This window comes from Poromitra crassiceps (genome assembly GCF_964638095.1).
Source record: "Poromitra crassiceps genome assembly, contig: HAP1_SCAFFOLD_54, whole genome shotgun sequence".
In the NCBI taxonomy this organism is placed as follows: Eukaryota; Metazoa; Chordata; class Actinopteri; order Beryciformes; family Melamphaidae; genus Poromitra; species Poromitra crassiceps.
Genome location: NW_028152261.1, coordinates 1,941,753 through 1,959,207, shown reverse-complemented (window position 1 = coordinate 1,959,207; position 17,455 = coordinate 1,941,753).

Sequence of the window (17,455 nt, the reverse complement as noted above, 5' to 3'; positions counted from 1 at the left end):
GCGGAGACGTACTTGTACATTGAGCGGAGATGTACTTGTACATTGAGCGGAGATGTACTTGTACATTGAGCGGAGAGGTACTGGTACATGGAGCGGAGAGGTACTTGTACATGGAGCGGAGAGGTATTTGTACAGGGAGCGGAGAGGTACTTGTACATTGAGCGGAGAGGTACTTGTACATGGAGCGGAGAGGTACTTGTACATGGAGCGGAGAGGTACTTGTACATGGAGCGGAGAGGTACTTGTACATTGAGCGGAGAGGTACTTGTACATTGAGCGGAGAGGTACTTGTACATGGAGCGGAGAGGTACTTGTACATGGAGCGGAGAGGTACTTGTACATTGAGCGGAGAGGTACTTGTACATGGAGCGGAGAGGTACTTGTACATGGAGCGGAGAGGTACTTGTACATGGAGCGGAGAGGTACTTGTACATGGAGCGGAGAGGTACTTGTACATTGAGCGGAGATGTACTTGTACATGGAGCGGAGATGTACTTGTACATGGATCGGAGAGGTACTTGTACATGAGAGCGGAGAGGTACTGTCGACACTTGTACATTGAGCGTAGAGGTACTGTCGACACTTGTACATTGAGCGGAGAGGTACTTGTACATGGAGCGGAGAGGTACTGTCGACACTTGTACATTGAGCGGAGAGGTACTTGTACATTGAGCGGAGAGGTACTTGTACATGGAGTGCAGAGGTACTTGTACATTGAGCGGAGAGGTACTTGTACATGGAGCGGAGAGGTACTTGTACATGAGAGCGGAGAGGTACTTGTACATGGAGCGGAGAGGTACTTGTACATTGAGCGGAGAGGTACTGTCGACACTTGTACATTCAGCGGAGAGGTACTTGTACATGGAGCGGAGAGGTACTGTCGATACTTGACATTGAGCGGAGAGGTACTTGTACATGGAGCGGAGAGGTACTTGTACATGGAGCGGAGAGGTACTTGTACATGGAGCGGAGAGGTACTTGTACATTGAGCGGAGAGGTACTGTCGACACTTGTACATTCAGCGGAGAGGTACTTGTACATGGAGCGGAGAGGTACTGTCGATACTTGACATTGAGCGGAGAGGTACTTGTACATGGAGCGGAGAGGTATTTGTACATTGAGCGGAGAGGTACTTGTACATTGAGCGGAGAGGTACTGTCGACACTTGTACATTCAGCGGAGAGCTACTTGTACATGGAGCGGAGAGGTATTTGTACATTGAGCGGAGAGGTACTTGTACATGGAGCGGAGAGGTACTGTCGATACTTGACATTGAGCGGAGAGGTACTTGTACATGGAGCGGAGAGGTACTTGTACATGGAGCGGAGAGGTACTTGTACATGGAGCGGAGATGTACTTGTACATGGAGCGGAGAGGTACTTGTACATGGAGCGGAGATGTACTTGTACATTGAGCGGAGAGGTACTTGTACATGGAGCAGAGATGTACTTGTACATGGAGCGGAGAGGTACTTGTACATGGAGCGGAGAGGTACTTGTACATTGAGCGGAGATGTACTTGTACATGGAGCGGAGATGTACTTGTACATGGATCGGAGAGGTACTTGTACATGAGAGCGGAGAGGTACTGTCGACACTTGTACATTGAGCGTAGAGGTACTGTCGACACTTGTACATTGAGCGGAGAGGTACTTGTACATGGAGCGGAGAGGTACTGTCGACACTTGTACATTGAGCGGAGAGGTACTTGTACATTGAGCGGAGAGGTACTTGTACATGGAGCGCAGAGGTACTTGTACATTGAGCGGAGAGGTACTTGTACATGGAGCGGAGAGGTACTTGTACATGAGAGCGGAGAGGTACTTGTACATGGAGCGGAGAGGTACTTGTACATTGAGCGGAGAGGTACTGTCGACACTTGTACATTCAGCGGAGAGGTACTTGTACATGGAGCGGAGAGGTACTGTCGATACTTGACATTGAGCGGAGAGGTACTTGTACATGGAGCGGAGAGGTACTTGTACATGGAGCGGAGAGGTACTTGTACATGGAGCGGAGAGGTACTTGTACATTGAGCGGAGAGGTACTTGTACATGGAGCGGAGAGGTACTTGTACATTGAGCGGAGAGGTACTTGTACATGGAGCGGAGAGGTACTTGTACATGGAGCGGAGAGGTACTTGTACATGGAGCGGAGAGGTACTTGTACATGGAGCGGAGAGGTACTTGTACATTGAGCGGAGATGTACTTGTACATGGAGCGGAGATGTACTTGTACGTGGATCGGAGAGGTACTTGTACATGAGAGCGGAGAGGTACTGTCGACACTTGTACATTGAGCGTAGAGGTACTGTCGACACTTGTACATTGAGCGGAGAGGTACTTGTACATGGAGCGGAGAGGTACTGTCGACACTTGTACATTGAGCGGAGAGGTACTTGTACATGGAGTGGAGATGTACTTGTACATGGAGCGGAGATGTACTTGTACATTGAGCGGAGAGGTACTTGTACATGGAGCGGAGATGTACTTGTACATGGAGCGGAGAGGTACTTGTACATGGAGCGGAGAGGTACTTGTACATGGAGTGGAGATGTACTTGTACATGGAGCAGAGATGTACTTGTACATGGAGCGGAGAGGTACTTGTACATGGAGCGGAGAGGTACTTATACATTGAGCGGAGACGTACTTGTACATGGAGCGGAGATGTACTTGTACATTGAGCGGAGAGGTACTTGTACATTGAGCGGAGAGGTACTGGTACATGGAGCGGAGATGTACTTGTACATTGAGCGGAGAGGTACTTGTACATGGAGCGGAGAGGTACTTGTACATTGAGCGGAGAGGTACTTGTACATTGAGCGGAGACGTACTTGTACATTGAGCGGAGATGTACTTGTACATTGAGCGGAGATGTACTTGTACATTGAGCGGAGAGGTACTGGTACATGGAGCGGAGAGGTACTTGTACATGGAGCGGAGAGGTATTTGTACAGGGAGCGGAGAGGTACTTGTACATTGAGCGGAGAGGTACTTGTACATGGAGCGGAGAGGTACTTGTACATGGAGCGGAGAGGTACTTGTACATGGAGCGGAGAGGTACTTGTACATTGAGCGGAGAGGTACTTGTACATTGAGCGGAGAGGTACTTGTACATGGAGCGGAGAGGTACTTGTACATGGAGCGGAGAGGTACTTGTACATTGAGCGGAGAGGTACTTGTACATGGAGCGGAGAGGTACTTGTACATGGAGCGGAGAGGTACTTGTACATGGAGCGGAGAGGTACTTGTACATGGAGCGGAGAGGTACTTGTACATTGAGCGGAGATGTACTTGTACATGGAGCGGAGATGTACTTGTACATGGATCGGAGAGGTACTTGTACATGAGAGCGGAGAGGTACTGTCGACACTTGTACATTGAGCGTAGAGGTACTGTCGACACTTGTACATTGAGCGGAGAGGTACTTGTACATGGAGCGGAGAGGTACTGTCGACACTTGTACATTGAGCGGAGAGGTACTTGTACATTGAGCGGAGAGGTACTTGTACATTGAGCGGAGAGGTACTGGTACATGGAGCGGAGATGTACTTGTACATTGAGCGGAGAGGTACTTGTACATGGAGCGGAGAGGTACTTGTACATTGAGCGGAGAGGTACTTGTACATTGAGCGGAGACGTACTTGTACATTGAGCGGAGATGTACTTGTACATTGAGCGGAGATGTACTTGTACATTGAGCGGAGAGGTACTGGTACATGGAGCGGAGAGGTACTTGTACATGGAGCGGAGAGGTATTTGTACAGGGAGCGGAGAGGTACTTGTACATTGAGCGGAGAGGTACTTGTACATGGAGCGGAGAGGTACTTGTACATGGAGCGGAGAGGTACTTGTACATGGAGCGGAGAGGTACTTGTACATTGAGCGGAGAGGTACTTGTACATTGAGCGGAGAGGTACTTGTACATGGAGCGGAGAGGTACTTGTACATGGAGCGGAGAGGTACTTGTACATTGAGCGGAGAGGTACTTGTACATGGAGCGGAGAGGTACTTGTACATGGAGCGGAGAGGTACTTGTACATGGAGCGGAGAGGTACTTGTACATGGAGCGGAGAGGTACTTGTACATTGAGCGGAGATGTACTTGTACATGGAGCGGAGATGTACTTGTACATGGATCGGAGAGGTACTTGTACATGAGAGCGGAGAGGTACTGTCGACACTTGTACATTGAGCGTAGAGGTACTGTCGACACTTGTACATTGAGCGGAGAGGTACTTGTACATGGAGCGGAGAGGTACTGTCGACACTTGTACATTGAGCGGAGAGGTACTTGTACATTGAGCGGAGAGGTACTTGTACATGGAGCGCAGAGGTACTTGTACATTGAGCGGAGAGGTACTTGTACATGGAGCGGAGAGGTACTTGTACATGAGAGCGGAGAGGTACTTGTACATGGAGCGGAGAGGTACTTGTACATTGAGCGGAGAGGTACTGTCGACACTTGTACATTCAGCGGAGAGGTACTTGTACATGGAGCGGAGAGGTACTGTCGATACTTGACATTGAGCGGAGAGGTACTTGTACATGGAGCGGAGAGGTACTTGTACATGGAGCGGAGAGGTACTTGTACATGGAGCGGAGAGGTACTTGTACATTGAGCGGAGAGGTACTTGTACATGGAGCGGAGAGGTACTTGTACATTGAGCGGAGAGGTACTTGTACATGGAGCGGAGAGGTACTTGTACATGGAGCGGAGAGGTACTTGTACATGGAGCGGAGAGGTACTTGTACATTCAGCGGAGAGGTACTTGTACATTGAGCGGAGAGGTACTTGTAGATGGAGCGGAGAGGTACTGTCGACACTTGTACATTGAGCGGAGAGGTACTTGTACATGGAGCGGAGAGGTACTTGTACATGGAGCGGAGAGGTACTGTCGACACTTGTACATTGAGCGGAGAGGTACTTGTACATGGAGTGGAGATGTACTTGTACATGGAGCGGAGATGTACTTGTACATTGAGCGGAGAGGTACTTGTACATGGAGCGGAGATGTACTTGTACATGGAGCGGAGAGGTACTTGTACATGGAGCGGAGAGGTACTTGTACATGGAGCGGAGATGTACTTGTACATGGAGCAGAGATGTACTTGTACATGGAGCGGAGAGGTACTTGTACATGGAGCGGAGAGGTACTTATACATTGAGCGGAGACGTACTTGTACATGGAGCGGAGATGTACTTGTACATTGAGCGGAGAGGTACTTGTACATTGAGCGGAGAGGTACTGGTACATGGAGCGGAGATGTACTTGTACATTGAGCGGAGAGGTACTTGTACATGGAGCGGAGAGGTACTTGTACATTGAGCGGAGAGGTACTTGTACATTGAGCGGAGACGTACTTGTACATTGAGCGGAGATGTACTTGTACATTGAGCGGAGATGTACTTGTACATTGAGCGGAGAGGTACTGGTACATGGAGCGGAGAGGTACTTGTACATGGAGCGGAGAGGTATTTGTACATGGAGCGGAGAGGTATTTGTACATGGAGCGGAGAGGTACTTGTACATTGAGCGGAGAGGTACTTGTACATGGAGCGGAGAGGTACTTGTACATGGAGCGGAGAGGTACTTGTACATGTAGCGGAGAGGTGCTTGTACATGGAGCGGAGAGGTACTTGTACATGGAGCGGAGAGGTATTTGTACATGGAGCGGAGAGGTACTTGTACATGGAGCGGAGAGGTACTTGTACATTCAGCGGAGAGGTACTTGTACATTGAGCGGAGAGGTACTTGTAGATGGAGCGGAGAGGTACTGTCGACACTTGTACATTGAGCGGAGAGGTACTTGTACATGGAGTGGAGATGTACTTGTACATTGAGCGGAGAGGTACTGGTACATGGAGCGGAGATGTACTTGTACATTGAGCGGAGAGGTACTTGTACATGGAGTGGAGATGTACTTGTACATTGAGCGGAGAGGTACTGGTACATGGAGCGGAGATGTACTTGTACATTGAGCGGAGAGGTACTTGTACATGGAGTGGAGATGTACTTGTACATGGAGCGGAGATGTACTTGTACATTGAGCGGAGAGGTACTTGTACATGGAGCGGAGATGTACTTGTACATGGAGCGGAGAGGTACTTGTACATGGAGCGGAGAGGTACTTGTACATGGAGCGGAGATGTACTTGTACATGGAGCGGAGATGTACTTGTACATGGAGCGGAGAGGTACTTGTACATGGAGCGGAGAGGTACTTATACATTGAGCGGAGACGTACTTGTACATGGAGCGGAGATGTACTTGTACATTGAGCGGAGAGGTACTTGTACATTGAGCGGAGAGGTACTGGTACATGGAGCGGAGATGTACTTGTACATTGAGCGGAGAGGTACTTGTACATGGAGCGGAGAGGTACTTGTACATTGAGCGGAGAGGTACTTGTACATTGAGCGGAGACGTACTTGTACATTGAGCGGAGATGTACTTGTACATTGAGCGGAGATGTACTTGTACATTGAGCGGAGAGGTACTGGTACATGGAGCGGAGAGGTACTTGTACATGGAGCGGAGAGGTATTTGTACATGGAGCGGAGAGGTATTTGTACATGGAGCGGAGAGGTACTTGTACATTGAGCGGAGAGGTACTTGTACATGGAGCGGAGAGGTACTTGTACATGGAGCGGAGAGGTACTTGTACATGTAGCGGAGAGGTGCTTGTACATGGAGCGGAGAGGTACTTGTACATGGAGCGGAGAGGTATTTGTACATGGAGCGGAGAGGTACTTGTACATGGAGCGGAGAGGTACTTGTACATTCAGCGGAGAGGTACTTGTACATTGAGCGGAGAGGTACTTGTAGATGGAGCGGAGAGGTACTGTCGACACTTGTACATTGAGCGGAGAGGTACTTGTACATGGAGCGGAGAGGTACTTGTACATGGAGCGGAGAGGTACTGTCGACACTTGTACATTGAGCGGAGAGGTACTTGTACATGGAGCGGAGAGGTACTTGTACATGGAGCGGAGATGTACTTGTACAGGGAGCGGAGAGGTACTTGTACATTGAGCGGAGAGGTACTTGTACATGGAGCGGAGAGGTACTTGTACATGGAGCGGAGAGGTACTTGTACATGGAGCGGAGAGGTACTTGTACATTGAGCGGAGAGGTACTTGTACATGGAGCGGAGAGGTACTTGTACATGGAGCGGAGAGGTACTTGTACATGGAGCGGAGAGGTACTTGTACATTGAGCGGAGAGGTACTTGTACATGGAGCGGAGAGGTACTTGTACATGGAGCGGAGAGGTACTTGTACATGGAGCGGAGAGGTACTTGTACATGGAGCGGAGAGGTACTTGTACATTGAGCGGAGATGTACTTGTACATGGAGCGGAGATGTACTTGTACATGGATCGGAGAGGTACTTGTACATGAGAGCGGAGAGGTACTGTCGACACTTGTACATTGAGCGTAGAGGTACTGTCGACACTTGTACATTGAGCGGAGAGGTACTTGTACATGGAGCGGAGAGGTACTGTCGACACTTGTACATTGAGCGGAGAGGTACTTGTACATTGAGCGGAGAGGTACTTGTACATGGAGCGCAGAGGTACTTGTACATTGAGCGGAGAGGTACTTGTACATGGAGCGGAGAGGTACTTGTACATGAGAGCGGAGAGGTACTTGTACATGGAGCGGAGAGGTACTTGTACATTGAGCGGAGAGGTACTGTCGACACTTGTACATTCAGCGGAGAGGTACTTGTACATGGAGCGGAGAGGTACTGTCGATACTTGACATTGAGCGGAGAGGTACTTGTACATGGAGCGGAGAGGTACTTGTACATGGAGCGGAGAGGTACTTGTACATGGAGCGGAGAGGTACTTGTACATTGAGCGGAGAGGTACTTGTACATGGAGCGGAGAGGTACTTGTACATTGAGCGGAGAGGTACTTGTACATGGAGCGGAGAGGTACTTGTACATGGAGCGGAGAGGTACTTGTACATGGAGCGGAGAGGTACTTGTACATTCAGCGGAGAGGTACTTGTACATTGAGCGGAGAGGTACTTGTAGATGGAGCGGAGAGGTACTGTCGACACTTGTACATTGAGCGGAGAGGTACTTGTACATGGAGCGGAGAGGTACTTGTACATGGAGCGGAGAGGTACTGTCGACACTTGTACATTGAGCGGAGAGGTACTTGTACATGGAGTGGAGATGTACTTGTACATGGAGCGGAGATGTACTTGTACATTGAGCGGAGAGGTACTTGTACATGGAGCGGAGATGTACTTGTACATGGAGCGGAGAGGTACTTGTACATGGAGCGGAGAGGTACTTGTACATGGAGCGGAGATGTACTTGTACATGGAGCGGAGATGTACTTGCACATGGAGCGGAGAGGTACTTGTACATGGAGCGGAGAGGTACTTATACATTGAGCGGAGACGTACTTGTACATGGAGCGGAGATGTACTTGTACATTGAGCGGAGAGGTACTTGTACATTGAGCGGAGAGGTACTGGTACATGGAGCGGAGATGTACTTGTACATTGAGCGGAGAGGTACTTGTACATGGAGCGGAGAGGTACTTGTACATTGAGCGGAGAGGTACTTGTACATTGAGCGGAGACGTACTTGTACATTGAGCGGAGATGTACTTGTACATTGAGCGGAGATGTACTTGTACATTGAGCGGAGAGGTACTGGTACATGGAGCGGAGAGGTACTTGTACATGGAGCGGAGAGGTATTTGTACATGGAGCGGAGAGGTATTTGTACATGGAGCGGAGAGGTACTTGTACATTGAGCGGAGAGGTACTTGTACATGGAGCGGAGAGGTACTTGTACATGGAGCGGAGAGGTACTTGTACATGTAGCAGAGAGGTGCTTGTACATGGAGCGGAGAGGTACTTGTACATGGAGCGGAGAGGTATTTGTACATGGAGCGGAGAGGTACTTGTACATGGAGCGGAGAGGTACTTGTACATTCAGCGGAGAGGTACTTGTACATTGAGCGGAGAGGTACTTGTAGATGGAGCGGAGAGGTACTGTCGACACTTGTACATTGAGCGGAGAGGTACTTGTACATGGAGCGGAGAGGTACTTGTACATGGAGCGGAGAGGTACTGTCGACACTTGTACATTGAGCGGAGAGGTACTTGTACATGGAGCGGAGAGGTACTTGTACATGGAGCGGAGATGTACTTGTACAGGGAGCGGAGAGGTACTTGTACATTGAGCGGAGAGGTACTTGTACATGGAGCGGAGAGGTACTTGTACATGGAGCGGAGAGGTACTTGTACATGGAGCGGAGAGGTACTTGTACATTGAGCGGAGAGGTACTTGTACATGGAGCGGAGAGGTACTTGTACATGGAGCGGAGAGGTACTTGTACATGGAGCGGAGAGGTACTTGTACATTGAGCGGAGAGGTACTTGTACATGGAGCGGAGAGGTACTTGTACATGGAGCGGAGAGGTACTTGTACATGGAGCGGAGAGGTACTTGTACATGGAGCGGAGAGGTACTTGTACATTGAGCGGAGATGTACTTGTACATGGAGCGGAGATGTACTTGTACATGGATCGGAGAGGTACTTGTACATGAGAGCGGAGAGGTACTGTCGACACTTGTACATTGAGCGTAGAGGTACTGTCGACACTTGTACATTGAGCGGAGAGGTACTTGTACATGGAGCGGAGAGGTACTGTCGACACTTGTACATTGAGCGGAGAGGTACTTGTACATTGAGCGGAGAGGTACTTGTACATGGAGCGCAGAGGTACTTGTACATTGAGCGGAGAGGTACTTGTACATGGAGCGGAGAGGTACTTGTACATGAGAGCGGAGAGGTACTTGTACATGGAGCGGAGAGGTACTTGTACATTGAGCGGAGAGGTACTGTCGACACTTGTACATTCAGCGGAGAGGTACTTGTACATGGAGCGGAGAGGTACTGTCGATACTTGACATTGAGCGGAGAGGTACTTGTACATGGAGCGGAGAGGTACTTGTACATGGAGCGGAGAGGTACTTGTACATGGAGCGGAGAGGTACTTGTACATTGAGCGGAGAGGTACTTGTACATGGAGCGGAGAGGTACTTGTACATGGAGCGGAGAGGTACTTGTACATGGAGCGGAGAGGTACTTGTACATGGAGCGGAGAGGTACTTGTACATTGAGCGGAGATGTACTTGTACATGGAGCGGAGATGTACTTGTACATGGATCGGAGAGGTACTTGTACATGAGAGCGGAGAGGTACTGTCGACACTTGTACATTCAGCGGAGAGGTACTTGTACATTGAGCGTAGAGGTACTGTCGACACTTGTACATTGAGCGGAGAGGTACTTGTACATGGAGCGGAGAGGTACTGTCGACACTTGTACATTGAGCGGAGAGGTACTTGTACATTGAGCGGAGAGGTACTTGTACATGGAGCGCAGAGGTACTTGTACATTGAGCGGAGAGGTACTTGTACATGGAGCGGAGAGGTACTTGTACATGAGAGCGGAGAGGTACTTGTACATGGAGCGGAGAGGTACTTGTACATTGAGCGGAGAGGTACTGTCGACACTTGTACATTCAGCGGAGAGGTACTTGTACATGGAGCGGAGAGGTACTGTCGATACTTGACATTGAGCGGAGAGGTACTTGTACATGGAGCGGAGAGGTATTTGTACATTGAGCGGAGAGGTACTTGTACATTGAGCGGAGAGGTACTGTCGACACTTGTACATTCAGCGGAGAGCTACTTGTACATGGAGCGGAGAGGTATTTGTACATTGAGCGGAGAGGTACTTGTACATGGAGCGGAGAGGTACTGTCGATACTTGACATTGAGCGGAGAGGTACTTGTACATGGAGCGGAGAGGTACTTGTACATGGAGCGGAGAGGTACTTGTACATGGAGCGGAGATGTACTTGTACATGGAGCGGAGAGGTACTTGTACATGGAGCGGAGATGTACTTGTACATTGAGCGGAGAGGTACTTGTACATGGAGCAGAGATGTACTTGTACATGGAGCGGAGAGGTACTTGTACATGGAGCGGAGAGGTACTTGTACATTGAGCGGAGATGTACTTGTACATGGAGCGGAGATGTACTTGTACATGGATCGGAGAGGTACTTGTACATGAGAGCGGAGAGGTACTGTCGACACTTGTACATTGAGCGTAGAGGTACTGTCGACACTTGTACATTGAGCGGAGAGGTACTTGTACATGGAGCGGAGAGGTACTGTCGACACTTGTACATTGAGCGGAGAGGTACTTGTACATTGAGCGGAGAGGTACTTGTACATGGAGCGCAGAGGTACTTGTACATTGAGCGGAGAGGTACTTGTACATGGAGCGGAGAGGTACTTGTACATGAGAGCGGAGAGGTACTTGTACATGGAGCGGAGAGGTACTTGTACATTGAGCGGAGAGGTACTGTCGACACTTGTACATTCAGCGGAGAGGTACTTGTACATGGAGCGGAGAGGTACTGTCGATACTTGACATTGAGCGGAGAGGTACTTGTACATGGAGCGGAGAGGTACTTGTACATGGAGCGGAGAGGTACTTGTACATGGAGCGGAGAGGTACTTGTACATTGAGCGGAGAGGTACTTGTACATGGAGCGGAGAGGTACTTGTACATTGAGCGGAGAGGTACTTGTACATGGAGCGGAGAGGTACTTGTACATGGAGCGGAGAGGTACTTGTACATGGAGCGGAGAGGTACTTGTACATGGAGCGGAGAGGTACTTGTACATTGAGCGGAGATGTACTTGTACATGGAGCGGAGATGTACTTGTACATGGATCGGAGAGGTACTTGTACATGAGAGCGGAGAGGTACTGTCGACACTTGTACATTGAGCGTAGAGGTACTGTCGACACTTGTACATTGAGCGGAGAGGTACTTGTACATGGAGCGGAGAGGTACTGTCGACACTTGTACATTGAGCGGAGAGGTACTTGTACATTGAGCGGAGAGGTACTTGTACATGGAGCGCAGAGGTACTTGTACATTGAGCGGAGAGGTACTTGTACATGGAGCGGAGAGGTACTTGTACATGAGAGCGGAGAGGTACTTGTACATGGAGCGGAGAGGTACTTGTACATTGAGCGGAGAGGTACTGTCGACACTTGTACATTCAGCGGAGAGGTACTTGTACATGGAGCGGAGAGGTACTGTTGATACTTGACATTGAGCGGAGAGGTACTTGTACATGGAGCGGAGAGGTACTTGTACATGGAGCGGAGAGGTACTTGTACATGGAGCGGAGAGGTACTTGTACATTGAGCGGAGAGGTACTTGTACATGGAGCGGAGAGGTACTTGTACATTGAGCGGAGAGGTACTTGTACATGGAGCGGAGAGGTACTTGTACATGGAGCGGAGAGGTACTTGTACATGGAGCGGAGAGGTACTTGTACATTCAGCGGAGAGGTACTTGTACATTGAGCGGAGAGGTACTTGTAGATGGAGCGGAGAGGTACTGTCGACACTTGTACATTGAGCGGAGAGGTACTTGTACATGGAGCGGAGAGGTACTTGTACATGGAGCGGAGAGGTACTGTCGACACTTGTACATTGAGCGGAGAGGTACTTGTACATGGAGTGGAGATGTACTTGTACATGGAGCGGAGATGTACTTGTACATTGAGCGGAGAGGTACTTGTACATGGAGCGGAGATGTACTTGTACATGGAGCGGAGAGGTACTTGTACATGGAGCGGAGAGGTACTTGTACATGGAGCGGAGATGTACTTGTACATGGAGCAGAGATGTACTTGTACATGGAGCGGAGAGGTACTTGTACATGGAGCGGAGAGGTACTTATACATTGAGCGGAGACGTACTTGTACATGGAGCGGAGATGTACTTGTACATTGAGCGGAGAGGTACTTGTACATTGAGCGGAGAGGTACTGGTACATGGAGCGGAGATGTACTTGTACATTGAGCGGAGAGGTACTTGTACATGGAGCGGAGAGGTACTTGTACATTGAGCGGAGAGGTACTTGTACATTGAGCGGAGACGTACTTGTACATTGAGCGGAGATGTACTTGTACATTGAGCGGAGATGTACTTGTACATTGAGCGGAGAGGTACTGGTACATGGAGCGGAGAGGTACTTGTACATGGAGCGGAGAGGTATTTGTACAGGGAGCGGAGAGGTACTTGTACATTGAGCGGAGAGGTACTTGTACATGGAGCGGAGAGGTACTTGTACATGGAGCGGAGAGGTACTTGTACATGGAGCGGAGAGGTACTTGTACATTGAGCGGAGAGGTACTTGTACATTGAGCGGAGAGGTACTTGTACATGGAGCGGAGAGGTACTTGTACATGGAGCGGAGAGGTACTTGTACATTGAGCGGAGAGGTACTTGTACATGGAGCGGAGAGGTACTTGTACATGGAGCGGAGAGGTACTTGTACATGGAGCGGAGAGGTACTTGTACATGGAGCGGAGAGGTACTTGTACATTGAGCGGAGATGTACTTGTACATGGAGCGGAGATGTACTTGTACATGGATCGGAGAGGTACTTGTACATGAGAGCGGAGAGGTACTGTCGACACTTGTACATTGAGCGTAGAGGTACTGTTGACACTTGTACATTGAGCGGAGAGGTACTTGTACATGGAGCGGAGAGGTACTGTCGACACTTGTACATTGAGCGGAGAGGTACTTGTACATTGAGCGGAGAGGTACTTGTACATGGAGCGCAGAGGTACTTGTACATTGAGCGGAGAGGTACTTGTACATGGAGCGGAGAGGTACTTGTACATGAGAGCGGAGAGGTACTTGTACATGGAGCGGAGAGGTACTTGTACATTGAGCGGAGAGGTACTGTCGACACTTGTACATTCAGCGGAGAGGTACTTGTACATGGAGCGGAGAGGTACTGTCGATACTTGACATTGAGCGGAGAGGTACTTGTACATGGAGCGGAGAGGTACTTGTACATGGAGCGGAGAGGTACTTGTACATGGAGCGGAGAGGTACTTGTACATTGAGCGGAGAGGTACTTGTACATGGAGCGGAGAGGTACTTGTACATTGAGCGGAGAGGTACTTGTACATGGAGCGGAGAGGTACTTGTACATGGAGCGGAGAGGTACTTGTACATGGAGCGGAGAGGTACTTGTACATTCAGCGGAGAGGTACTTGTACATTGAGCGGAGAGGTACTTGTAGATGGAGCGGAGAGGTACTGTCGACACTTGTACATTGAGCGGAGAGGTACTTGTACATGGAGCGGAGAGGTACTTGTACATGGAGCGGAGAGGTACTGTCGACACTTGTACATTGAGCGGAGAGGTACTTGTACATGGAGTGGAGATGTACTTGTACATGGAGCGGAGATGTACTTGTACATTGAGCGGAGAGGTACTTGTACATGGAGCGGAGATGTACTTGTACATGGAGCGGAGAGGTACTTGTACATGGAGCGGAGAGGTACTTGTACATGGAGCGGAGATGTACTTGTACATGGAGCAGAGATGTACTTGTACATGGAGCGGAGAGGTACTTGTACATGGAGCGGAGAGGTACTTATACATTGAGCGGAGACGTACTTGTACATGGAGCGGAGATGTACTTGTACATTGAGCGGAGAGGTACTTGTACATTGAGCGGAGAGGTACTGGTACATGGAGCGGAGATGTACTTGTACATTGAGCGGAGAGGTACTTGTACATGGAGCGGAGAGGTACTTGTACATTGAGCGGAGAGGTACTTGTACATTGAGCGGAGACGTACTTGTACATTGAGCGGAGATGTACTTGTACATTGAGCGGAGATGTACTTGTACATTGAGCGGAGAGGTACTGGTACATGGAGCGGAGAGGTACTTGTACATGGAGCGGATAGGTATTTGTACATGGAGCGGAGAGGTATTTGTACATGGAGCGGAGAGGTACTTGTACATTGAGCGGAGAGGTACTTGTACATGGAGCGGAGAGGTACTTGTACATGGAGCGGAGAGGTACTTGTACATGGAGCGGAGAGGTACTTGTACATTGAGCGGAGAGGTACTTGTACATTGAGCGGAGAGGTACTTGTACATGGAGCGGAGAGGTACTTGTACATGGAGCGGAGAGGTACTTGTACATTGAGCGGAGAGGTACTTGTACATGGAGCGGAGAGGTACTTGTACATGGAGCGGAGAGGTACTTGTACATGGAGCGGAGAGGTACTTGTACATGGAGCGGAGAGGTACTTGTACATTGAGCGGAGATGTACTTGTACATGGAGCGGAGATGTACTTGTACATGGATCGGAGAGGTACTTGTACATGAGAGCGGAGAGGTACTGTCGACACTTGTACATTGAGCGTAGAGGTACTGTTGACACTTGTACATTGAGCGGAGAGGTACTTGTACATGGAGCGGAGAGGTACTGTCGACACTTGTACATTGAGCGGAGAGGTACTTGTACATTGAGCGGAGAGGTACTTGTACATGGAGCGCAGAGGTACTTGTACATTGAGCGGAGAGGTACTTGTACATGGAGCGGAGAGGTACTTGTACATGAGAGCGGAGAGGTACTTGTACATGGAGCGGAGAGGTACTTGTACATTGAGCGGAGAGGTACTGTCGACACTTGTACATTCAGCGGAGAGGTACTTGTACATGGAGCGGAGAGGTACTGTCGATACTTGACATTGAGCGGAGAGGTACTTGTACATGGAGCGGAGAGGTACTTGTACATGGAGCGGAGAGGTACTTGTACATGGAGCGGAGAGGTACTTGTACATTGAGCGGAGAGGTACTTGTACATGGAGCGGAGAGGTACTTGTACATTGAGCGGAGAGGTACTTGTACATGGAGCGGAGAGGTACTTGTACATGGAGCGGAGAGGTACTTGTACATGGAGCGGAGAGGTACTTGTACATTCAGCGGAGAGGTACTTGTACATTGAGCGGAGAGGTACTTGTAGATGGAGCGGAGAGGTACTGTCGACACTTGTACATTGAGCGGAGAGGTACTTGTACATGGAGCGGAGAGGTACTTGTACATGGAGCGGAGAGGTACTGTCGACACTTGTACATTGAGCGGAGAGGTACTTGTACATGGAGTGGAGATGTACTTGTACATGGAGCGGAGATGTACTTGTACATTGAGCGGAGAGGTACTTGTACATGGAGCGGAGATGTACTTGTACATGGAGCGGAGAGGTACTTGTACATGGAGCGGAGAGGTACTTGTACATGGAGCGGAGATGTACTTGTACATGGAGCAGAGATGTACTTGTACATGGAGCGGAGAGGTACTTGTACATGGAGCGGAGAGGTACTTATACATTGAGCGGAGACGTACTTGTACATGGAGCGGAGATGTACTTGTACATTGAGCGGAGAGGTACTTGTACATTGAGCGGAGAGGTACTGGTACATGGAGCGGAGATGTACTTGTACATTGAGCGGAGAGGTACTTGTACATGGAGCGGAGAGGTACTTGTACATTGAGCGGAGAGGTACTTGTACATTGAGCGGAGACGTACTTGTACATTGAGCGGAGATGTACTTGTACATTGAGCGGAGATGTACTTGTACATTGAGCGGAGAGGTACTGGTACATGGAGCGGAGAGGTACTTGTACATGGAGCGGATAGGTATTTGTACATGGAGCGGAGAGGTATTTGTACATGGAGCGGAGAGGTACTTGTACATTGAGCGGAGAGGTACTTGTACATGGAGCGGAGAGGTACTTGTACATGGAGCGGAGAGGTACTTGTACATGTAGCGGAGAGGTGCTTGTACATGGAGCGGAGAGGTACTTGTACATGGAGCGGAGAGGTATTTGTACATGGAGCGGAGAGGTACTTGTACATGGAGCGGAGAGGTACTTGTACATTCAGCGGAGAGGTACTTGTACATTGAGCGGAGAGGTACTTGTAGATGGAGCGGAGAGGTACTGTCGACACTTGTACATTGAGCGGAGAGGTACTTGTACATGGAGTGGAGATGTACTTGTACATTGAGCGGAGAGGTACTGGTACATGGAGCGGAGATGTACTTGTACATTGAGCGGAGAGGTACTTGTACATGGAGTGGAGATGTACTTGTACATTGAGCGGAGAGGTACTGGTACATGGAGCGGAGATGTACTTGTACATTGAGCGGAGAGGTACTTGTACATGGAGCGGAGATGTACTTGTACATGGATCGGAGAGGTACTTGTACATGAGAGCGGAGAGGTACTGTCGACACTTGTACATTCAGCGGAGAGGTACTTGTACATTGAGCGTAGAGGTACTGTCGACACTTGTACATTGAGTGGAGAGGTACTTGTACATGGAGCGGAGAGGTACTGTCGACACTTGTACATTGAGCGGAGAGGTACTTGTACATTGAGCGGAGAGGTACTTGTACATGGAGCGCAGAGGTACTTGTACATTGAGCGGAGAGGTACTTGTACATGGAGCGGAGAGGTACTTGTACATGAGAGCGGAGAGGTACTTGTACATGGAGCGGAGAGGTACTTGTA